We start from the raw sequence: 10,493 nt of genomic DNA, 5'->3' as shown, positions 1-10,493 counted from the left end.
TTATTCACCATTTCGCCCGTTTATTCGCACATTTAACGGTTTTCACCACTGCTCACTGGTTTTCATGCACTCTGAATCACAGCGTGCAGCTTTCAGCACGTGCTTGAATCAAATCCTGCGGTTCTGCTGCTCTACAGTCTTTCCACGGCAGCAGAGCGCGCTGAAAGACTCCAAACACAACTAAACAAAAAGATCATTAGGAGAGTAAACCAAGCTTTCTCGGGCACCCTCGGGAATGTCTGCCTGCCCATTTGTAGGATTTTATTTTTTTTCCTTGCACAGTGTTGAACTCTCTCTCTGCAGTTAAGCAGTCCGGCCCCGTTCAAAGAAGTTCAATAATGCCGGCTTACCCTGCCTCATTACACTGTCTGGCTCTTTGGAAGTAAATGAGCAGAGCGTTTATTGTGAGGTGTCTATTTTAGGAAACCAGCTCCGTGTTCTGGCGATGAGGAAGCCAGTGTCGCTAATCTGAAGCCCAACTGAGCACAAAACCGCCCGTCCTTCGGTTGAGCCGAACCGTGCCAAGTCCATTTTTAAATGTTGGTTTTTCGGCGTAGACGAATGCTTCCGGCTGTCGGAGCATGAAATAGGAGCCGCATCTGAATGTTTTACTCAGCCTGTTTCATTACACCGCGTTGGACAGACGACAAACAAGTAATGCAAACATAGAAAGAATAAATCACCGGCTTTTCTGGGCTGAGACCAATGTGGAAATGAACCGTATGCAGGTGAAAAACAACAGGCCGCTTTCAAAACTTCAGTAGCTTCCTGTCTAAAGTTTAAAAACAACGACAACAAAAAAAAGATAAAAAGATTTATATATATATGTATTACTTATTTGTTTTATGTGTGTTATATCAATTTTTTTTAAAGAAAGAAAAGAAAATTGAACTTGAAAATAAAAGAAAAATATAACATAATTAAACAAAAAAATCAAAAAAAATACAAATAAGCAAAAATAAAAAAATAAAAAAATGAAAAAATAAAAAAATAAATAAGCAACTAAACACCAAGAGGAAAATTATAAGAGAAAAATATATTGGAATTAAAAATAAATAACTAGAGAGACAATAAAAAAAAACCAACAAAGAAAAATGTAAATGCATAAAATAAATACACAATCAAATAAAAACGGAGATAAATAATTTAAAAATAAAGTAAAAATGGGAGATTTGTAAAATAGGCTTAAATAAAAGTTTAAAAATATCGACAAATAAAATAAATTAACAAACAAACTACATTTTTAAAAATTCAAGTGAAAATATTGTAAAAACAAAAAATAAACTATATAAGACAAAAGTGAAAATAAAAAATCCTGTTATTGTTTTTAATAGCAATATAAATTAAATTATTTAAAAAATGTAAATTAAATTAAATCATAACATAAATCTGCAAAAAAACAAACAAAACCCTTTTGTATTAAGTTCTCCATGAAGCCCTGCAGTGAGTGGAGGCCACACATCCAGAGAGCTGCTCTTCTGCTCAGTAACATGTTCCACGAGCACTTTGCATATAGCAGCCATCAATTAAACATGGCCGCGCTGTGCAGACGCTGCCTCCTTCTGCATCTGCAGCCCAGATGTTTCCTCACCTCTCGCGCATCGTTTCCTCAAACGTATTGTGAAGTAATTATCTGTGAGAATCAAGCGCCCGATTCCTGCAGGAGGGAAAACGTCACAAACGAACGGCAGGAAAGAGTGAAAATAAAACGGGATGTGATCAAAAGGCTGCGGTGACGGCTGTACAGTGTGACTCTCATCCCTCCATCCCTGCTTCCTCCGCTGCCTTCATCCCTTCCTCTCCTCTTTCCTTCTCTTCTTCTCAGCAGCAGCTCGGGTTAAATAAAAGATGAGGGCCTGAGAAATGATGCGTCCATCATCCATTCACACCGCCTCCCTTCCCCACTCCTGTGCTCCCCCCGCCTCGCCCAGGTCTTCCTCTGATTGCCCTCCGTCGTTATTTGCGCTCAGAGCAAACAAAATGACGTTGTTAGCTCGAGGGGCTCAGCAGCAGCAGCAGCAGCAGCAGCAGCAGCAGCTTGTTTGTTTGTTTGTTGTTTGTTTGTTTGCACCTGACGTATTCGGGGGAAAGGCAGCCGAGCTTGTTTGCTCCTTTTCACCGAGCATGAAAGAGACTATAAAGAGATGCTTAGAGGAAAGAAAAGACAAATATAATGAGAAAAAGAAGAACTGCAGCAAAGTGAAGTCAGCAGCGTTCAAGTGTTGCATCAGTCCGCCTGCTGCAACCTGCACACGCCCGCTGCTTTCCTCTCACGCCGCTTCATTCTGCCGCTTGTTGTTGTTGTGATTATTACTATTATTCATATCTGCCATTGACTGTACTTTCTCTCTAGGATGAGCGATTTACCGCAAGCTGGGTTTTTCTTTAATTTATCTCCACCCGCAGTAGAGTCTGTGAATGTTCCTCCTCCATGTGCCTCGACAATCATAAAGGAAGATTTGTTTTAGGCCTCGTCCACAACCGAGCAGGGTTTTTGTCAAACCGGATATCCTCCCCCCTCCGTCTAGAAAAAAACGAACGTACTGTTAGACCCGATTCTTTAGTTGGAAGCCCAAGAACAAGCCGGAGAAATCTTCAGTTCTCAGATGTAGAATTTATTTTAGGTCACAGGTAAAGTTTTGCAGCGCTGGATTCAGAGGGACAGAGAGGAATCTCATGTCCAGAGGTTTTTTGGCTCCAGGTTCCAGATATCTTCTTGGGCTGGGCCTGCCCCGAACATAGATAAGACTCGTACGCTCCCGAGTTTAACTGGCCAGTTACCATGACGTGGACCGGCATACCTCTTCTGCGCTCCGTCCTTGATATTTGGTGAGCAACATGTGTGGACGTTGTTGGTTCGGCGTGTAGCTAAACTAACAATCGTATCTAATAGAAAAGAGGAGTTTCTGCTGTCTCCAAGTGTGAAATCACATGAGTTCTTCTTTTTTCTGGTCTCTCTGGTTTACCCACATTGTCAAAAGGCTCAAACGTCAGTGTTTACTCGCTGCACAGCTTCTCTTCTGAGACTAGTTTGGACGCATTCTCTTCATATTTTATGTCACTTTGATGTTCACGTTGAATAAAAAATGATCGTAAAATGATCACTTCGGCTGTCTGTGTCTCACCGTTTTCAAAACCTCCTTCTCGACAACGACCAACGACGCACACGCTACAAATGTTTTGGTTTTAATTTGGATTGTCCCTGCTTGAATTTTGGATTTTTAATGACGGTTTTCGCCTCCCTGCGTACAAATGTTCCACTAACATGAAACCCTTCGCCTGATTTTGCAGGGACACCGCTGCTGCATTCTAACTTAGCTCCTCCTGAGACATCTGTGATTGGTTGAATTAATGTTCTCGTAGATGAATCGTAGCAACTGGACTTGCTTGAGCACCTTGAAGACGTTTCATCCAGGAGGCTTCATCAGCTCTGACTGACTAGTTGGGAGCTTCTGGGATATCCTTAAGGAGCCAGTAACACCTGAGTTTGGGTTTCAGTTGGGGGTTTGTTGCTCCTCCTCCTCGTTATGTGGGTCATTAGTGCTCCCCCTGACACAGTGGGGTTCGTTCGGGTCTTTTGTGGCTCGGTGTGGATGTGGTTTCATCTTCCTGGTTAGAGATCTCTTCATGGCTCCTTTAGGATATCTGGAGCTCCCAGCTAGTTGGTCAGAACTGATGAAGCCTCTTGAATGAAACGTCTTCAAGGTGCTCACGCAAGTCCAGTTGCTATGATTAATCTACGAGAACAACCATGACCTGCAGGACTGAGAATCTTGGTTTTGTTCCCCCTATAGTTCATCAGACCATCCTCCAGCATTGACACAGGGCCTGATATGCGGGACTAAAGGTAACTCAACCCAAACTTAACTTAGCCTCAAGGTGAGTTTAAAATCTGTAAGATCTGGCGAGACGGAAGCCAAACAGCTGCCGTCTTGATGATATCACAGACTTGATAAACTCGAGCATTTGCGGCCTTAACCGGTTCGACATGTCCACCAGCGTTGCTCATTTTAATTCACCGTATCACTGCTCCGTCCCCGCTGGCTTTCCGACACTGATTTGTTTACCAAAAGTACTTTATTTCCAATAAATGTCCTACATTACGAATCGTCTGGCATCATTTTGTAAACAGAGATCCATCACACGCTGAAAAGCAGATTGGTTTTACAGTGGAGGGGCCAAACTTTTCCATTAAAATTCCCACTTTAACACTTGAGCCCGGCGCTCCCCTGCTGCAGCACAACAATCTGAGATCTATTACCGCGTGTAAACATCAATACGTCCCAAACTCCCCGATGGATACAGCGCAGGCATGACCCTCTGAGCTATTCAAATCATTACCGCCGCAACAATGAGATTCACCTTAACCCGCGTTGCCATGGTTACAGCCGAGCACAGAGCGCCGCAGAGGCCCGCTTCTGTCTTCTGCGAGCCTCGTACAGCCGTGCACGGTGGTCACCGTGTGCACCAACAGATGCATGTGTTTGTACAGCAGGGAGCCCCGAAACAGCCCCACAAACACTCACAACCCGCCTTAATAACCAACCGGCTGGTCACACACAATGCAGTGTGGGCAAACGTGTCCTGACGCCTCATTAAAACAAATGTTTAAAACCGCTGAAATTGAAACCTGTTTTTATAACGTACGCCTGCGGGTCTAGATTCCTGCTTATTCGACACAAGATCTTCAAAAATGACCCACGCAAAGATGTAATATGTAAGCAGGCTGGAGCCGTATTTCAATCACACTGTTGTCCTCAGTTTTATAAAGTTATTCAGCCTGTTTATGAATAAAGAAAATGGCCGCCTGAGCTTTTTGCTATCACTCTAGCATCCAGAGGCTAACAACTAGCTAGTTGCTAGCGTTCCCAGGGCGCTTTTCATTACACGAATGTTTCACTCAACTTACTATTCCTAAGTTAGCACCTCCCTAAGTCAGTCACTCGTAACCAAAAGCTAGCAGCTAGCATCAAAAGACAAGCAACTAGCATGTCTCTGCTTGTCGCTGGCAGTCAAAGGCGACTAGCATCCCCAGAATAGTCACAATAAACTAAAGGCTAGCAGGCTACCAATTAGCATTCATAGATTAATCACACTAGCATTCCTAGTTTGATGATGAAAATTCATACACTAGCGACTAGCATAAAGCTAGACACTAGTAACCAAAGGCTAGCAAATAGCATCCAAATACAAGCAAATACCATCCCTAAGCATTATACTAGCATTTAAAGGCTAATAACTATCAGTCACAGATCACCCAGACTAGCATTAGCAGACAAGCAACTAGCATCCCCTAGTTAGTCAACAGTAACCGAAGGCTAACAATTAGCATCCCAAGACTAGTGAGTAGTATCCAAAGAATATTAACTAGCATCCCTACGCTTATACCTAGCAATCAAAGGCAACCGTCTAACATCCAAAAGCTATCGACTAGCATCCCCAGAATAGCCACTAACATCTAAAAGCTAGTAGCGAGCATCCAAAGGCTAGCAACTAGCATTCTAAGGCTAGTCATGTGCATTCGCTTGTAATTTGGATACTAGCCGATGGCATCCACGGATTAGTCACTTGAGATTACAAGTATTTCTAAGCTACCATTAGCATTCCTAGCGACAAGCTTTCCTATGGTTGCCACTAGCACGCAAAGGCTGCTAAGTAGCTTTCTCAAGGATTGTAAGTCAAAGTCTAAACTAAATAATATCTACGAACTACGACTATACCACTAATGATAACACTGTCTATAAAAAGGAACATTTTTTAACCTGAGCAGAGTTTCAAGGTTGTGCGCTCTAATGCATTTCTTTTTTGTGTTCAGACGCACGGTGCATTTACTTCAGACGTACGGAACAAAAAGCTGCAGTTCAGAGCAGGAGGTCGACACACAGCAGAGTTCAGGAGAAGGTCGGACAGCGATCGGCCTTCGTTCGCTGATCCTTACATCGTGAGAAATACGCACTCGTCATAAACCGAAGTCGACAAAACACTCCTGCAGATAAACACACACCACCGTCGAGTGAACACACAGCAGCCTGAGGTCATGAGGTTTTCCTGCAGGTCTCATTTGAAGATGCACTTCGCTTTAGTATTCCGGGGAAAAGTTCACCTTGATGTTCGACAACGGGGTGCAGTTGTGATCCTCGGAGCCCCCAGCAGGCAGGACGCCTCCATCACACACCTGAACTCTGCAGTCGGCGACGGTTGTTCCTTCACCTCCACTTTTTAGTTTTCCTCCGGGCGTCTTCAACTTTCCACCTTCCTCACTTCGCTCCACTGCATCTCCGACACCCTGAATCATTTTAAAAGCCTGCCGTGGATCTGTTCATCGTGCTCTGTGGCTACGTGGGCACTGTTTCATTCGGCAGTGACAGCTCATCCATCTACAAGGCTGCACAGGAGACTGTTAGCGTTAGCATGCGGATGAATATGAACCATACAGGTATACTGGCAGCAGTAAATGAACTCTTCTGTGACATGACAGTGATGTGCTAGACGTTTAGTTACAGAAATATCAGGGTTAGAAAAAGTACTTTGTTAATTTTATGGCAAATTTTTCTTTATAGTTCCGATAATAAACAGATGGTTTTAATATTTTTAGACCATCTGGGGTTTGAAACAAGAAATAAAAGTATTTTGGTAACCCATCCATCCACCTCAACCTCCTCTTGGCACTCACTTTGTGGTTCTATAACTACATTAGCTACCTGTTTACTTTGCACCTGGCTAGCAGGCTAACAGAACATCAGAGACAATGACAACAAATGTTACCATGCTAACAGAGTGTCAAAGAAGACGTGAGCAAATGCTAGCAATGCTAACAGCATTTGAGAAAATGTTAGTAGGTGCTACCAGGTGACAAATTATTACAGAGAGCCTTAGCACACATTAGCATACTTACACAGTGGTAGAAAAATGTTTGTAAATATAAGCATGCTAACAGACTGTCAATGAAAATATTAGCAAATGTTAGCATAGTGTCAGAGAAATATTTGCAATTACAGAGAGAATGTTAGCATGCTAACAGCATCTGATACAATGCTAGCTAATCTTACCATGCAAACACACAGGCAGGCAGAAAAAATGTTAGCAATTTTTAGTGGTGTCAGAGAAAATGTTAGCATGCTAACATCAGAAAAAAAAAGTCAGCATGCTAGCAAACTGGCAGAAAACAAGTCAGTAGATGTCAGTATGCAAACAGAGTGTCAGAGAAAATGCTATGTGTTAGCATGCTAGCATGCTAAACCAAGATGGTGACTATTTTCAAAACATAAAATCCGCATGGTAGCTCGAGAGTTGTCAGTTAAACAGATGTGCTTTTTGGGAGATTGCTAAAGGGAGGGACGCCTTACGCGGCCCCTAGAGGGCGCTAACGTTAATGAGCCGTAGTACAAAAGTTTAGTTAATTAACAAAAGACAAACAATTACCAGCAAAGTTGCTGATTAATGTTTTACTGATAGACCATTGATTAATTAATCGTTCAAGCAAAAATGACAACGTTCCCATGAGCCTGGGCTCTACTTTGATAATTAGCGATAGTTAGCATGCTAATGCAGTAATCCTGCGAATAACTCAGCATGCTAGCGTGCACAGTAATGTGTTGCCCTGCGGGGTGTCGAGCCTTCATACGTTTTAATGAGCTGAAGGTCTAATTGCAGCTTCGCTCACGCTGTTTATGCAAGTGTTTATGAAAAACATAAAAGTTAATAAAGCAATAAGACGGCAGCTGCTCCAGAGGTGAGGCTCGGACCAGCAGGCCAAATCCCACCTTTCATTTTTCACGTCTTTGTTTATTAACGCTGGGAGACTGGCGGCTCGGCGGCTCACCGTTCTGCAGGGGAAGCTGTGGAAACGCATGCTGCAGGTTCGTGATCGGGCTTGTCGAGCTCCCGGATTCACAGGTTGTTCAGACGAGGAGGAGAAGTGTTTTCCTACACTTGCTGTCAGAGTGCTGCAGGCGGGGAGGGCGTCTCGTCTGTTTGCATGTTGCTTTATGTCTGCGTCTTCCCGTCTCTGCAAACACATGCCTCAGTAAATAAAGCCCACCGTGCTCAGCTATGAAGCCTCTGCAGCATCTGTGCTCATCTGTATGTTTTATTTGGCTCGCAGCTCTTTATTGCTCACTACATGCACAACTGCAAACACATGTGAGGTTGAACATGCACACCGGCATGCCCTGGGAAGATGTAACTGCAGCGGAGATGCATGGGGTTATTTTTTTTTATAGGCGATCCAGAAATCCAGTTAGAGACGGAGCTGCTGCATGTTTACTGCCTGTTTCCTTTCATACTAATAACTGAGGAGCAGAATGAGCGATGGCGAGACGTAAACCTGGACAGACGGAGGTTTCCTCTTTCCACAGGTCAACACAGCTACCGACACTGGACTATTTGTTTTACTCACTCATTTAATTAACTGTCTTCTCCGAGTTGCAATATAAAATCTGAGTTATGAAGCAATGAAGCTACAAAGAATAATCAGAATCTGCAGGTTTGCTTTGCTTGAGGCAGGTTAGTGAGAAGAAGCTCATTGGTGAGCTGTTCAGCTGCTGTTCTGGTTCACCGACAGCCAATCGCTTACAGAGGAAAAGACAAAATGTTCGCAAACATTACAATTCTGACAGTTTAAAAGAAAATGTTAGCATGCTAATAGAGTGTCAGAGAAACAGTCAAGAAATGTTAGCAGAGTCCCAGAGAAATATTAGCAAATGTTGTGAGAGTTTAAAAAAAATGGTAGCATGCTAACAGAGATTCAGAGAAAACGTCCACAAATGCTAGCATGCGAACAAATGTTAGCATGCCAACAAAGTGACAGAAAAAATGTTAGTGAATATTAGCATGTTAACAGACTGTTAGAAAAATGCTAGCATGCTAAGAGTATGATCAAAAATGTGTCAGACAAAATATTATCAAATGTTAGCATATAAACAGAGTCACAGAGAAGGTGCTAGCATGCTAACAGAGCATTAGCAAATACAGTAAGTGTCAGAGAAAATATTAGCAAATGTTAGCATATTAACAGGGTCACAGAGAAAGTGTTAGCAAAAATGTTGAAAGCTTCAAAGAAGGCGAATGTTGGTATGCCAAGAGTATGTCACAGACAACGTCAAAGAACGTTACCATACTAACAGTGTCGCGGAAAATATTAGCAAATGCTAACATAGGCTACTAATAGAGTGTCAAGGAAAGTGTTAGCATGCTGACAGCGTACCAGAGAAAATGTTAGCGAATGTAAGCATGCCAGCAGAGTATCGGAGAGGATATGAACAAATGTTAGCATGCCAATAGAGTGTCAGAGAAAATGTTAGCATGCCAGCAGAGTATCAGAGAGGATGTTAGCAAATGTTGGCATGCCAATAGAGTGTCAGAGACAATGCTAGCATGCTAACGGAGTACTGTAGATAATGTTAGTAGCGTCAGAAAATGTAAATAGGTGTTGTTGTTTACTCATGCATCAATGTAAAAACAGAACCTGTTGTTGCAGTAACTCCAAACCACCAGTTCAACAGAATCAGACTCATTAAAACACAAACAACACTCGATGTTAGCATCACTGTTAGCGTTTCGTGTTGCACTGAGCTGCTAATTTATAAACTCTGCTCCTTCTCGACCGTTTCTTTACTTCTTGACTGTGACATGAAATTACTTTACGGTCAGGTGTTGTGACGACCAGTTAACCCGACGACAGAAAACAGCAGCTTGTCAGTAAATTATTTTTGAAGGAAAACAGACGAATGCTATTTGCGTAAATGTAACCCTGCGGCTCATTCGTCGATGCTCAGCTTCTGTCATTAGTTTAAACAGAGGCTTTTAAAGCGTCCAGAGGCCGAATGAAACTCTGGATGTAAACGGAGAGGAGAAGCTAAAGGAGCTGCCCGTGATTGGAGAAGCTGTTCACGGTAGCATTCAATTAGCCGCCGCGGCTTCATGTGCGTAGCCGTCGCCGCCGCTCTATAGGTTTCACATCCACTGTATTTAACGCACACACCCGCTCGCCGACACACACACTGAGTCATCCCGCCTCCCCCCCTTCAGTCCTCCTGAAGTGCAGAAATAAAAAATTCAATTAAAATGCCAGGAGTGCCGAGTGCCGAGGAATCACATACATTCATTACCGCTGCAATCTGTCAGGCAAGGACACGGCGGAGGGGGGAGATCTCTCCAACTCTGGCTCCCTCTCCTTCCACCTCCACCTGATAATAGCTGCGAGAGGAGGGGGAGGCAGCGAGGGGGAGAATTAAGAGGCCAAAGTCACAACAGTGATAATGGAGCCTTTGATTGTGATGATAATTCAGTTATAATTATAGGAGACAATGTGCTGTGAATCGGCGATGTGCGAGTGTGAGACGTGAATATAAAGGAGAGAAGAAGAAGAAGAAGAAAAGTGGCTGAGGCAAGACGGAACAACTATTCAGAGCAAAGTGAAGGAAAGGTTTCAGCTGTGCAAATGCAAAAATACTTGCATGCGGGTAGCGTTAGAGATGCTGCTCCTGCTGCCC

General features: G+C 43.2%; 1 long non-coding RNA gene across 1 annotated transcript in view; it reads right to left on the bottom strand.

Moving 5' to 3' along the window:
- LOC103371048 (uncharacterized) overlaps nt 1–6,298 on the bottom strand; it is a 9,716-nt gene extending 3,418 nt beyond the window's left edge. The window contains exons 1-2 of the long non-coding RNA XR_520920.1: nt 6,286–6,298; nt 2,343–2,345 (exon numbers count right to left, since the gene is read on the bottom strand). This is a non-coding gene — a long non-coding RNA (uncharacterized LOC103371048). The remainder of the gene's footprint in view (nt 1–2,342; nt 2,346–6,285) is intronic.
- Between the last annotated feature and the right edge of the window lie 4,195 nt (nt 6,299–10,493).

This window comes from Stegastes partitus, unplaced genomic scaffold (genome assembly GCF_000690725.1).
Source record: "Stegastes partitus isolate 25-593 unplaced genomic scaffold, Stegastes_partitus-1.0.2 Scaffold1518, whole genome shotgun sequence".
Classification (NCBI taxonomy): Eukaryota; Metazoa; Chordata; class Actinopteri; family Pomacentridae; genus Stegastes; species Stegastes partitus.
This window is presented reverse-complemented; position numbering and strand designations above follow the sequence as displayed.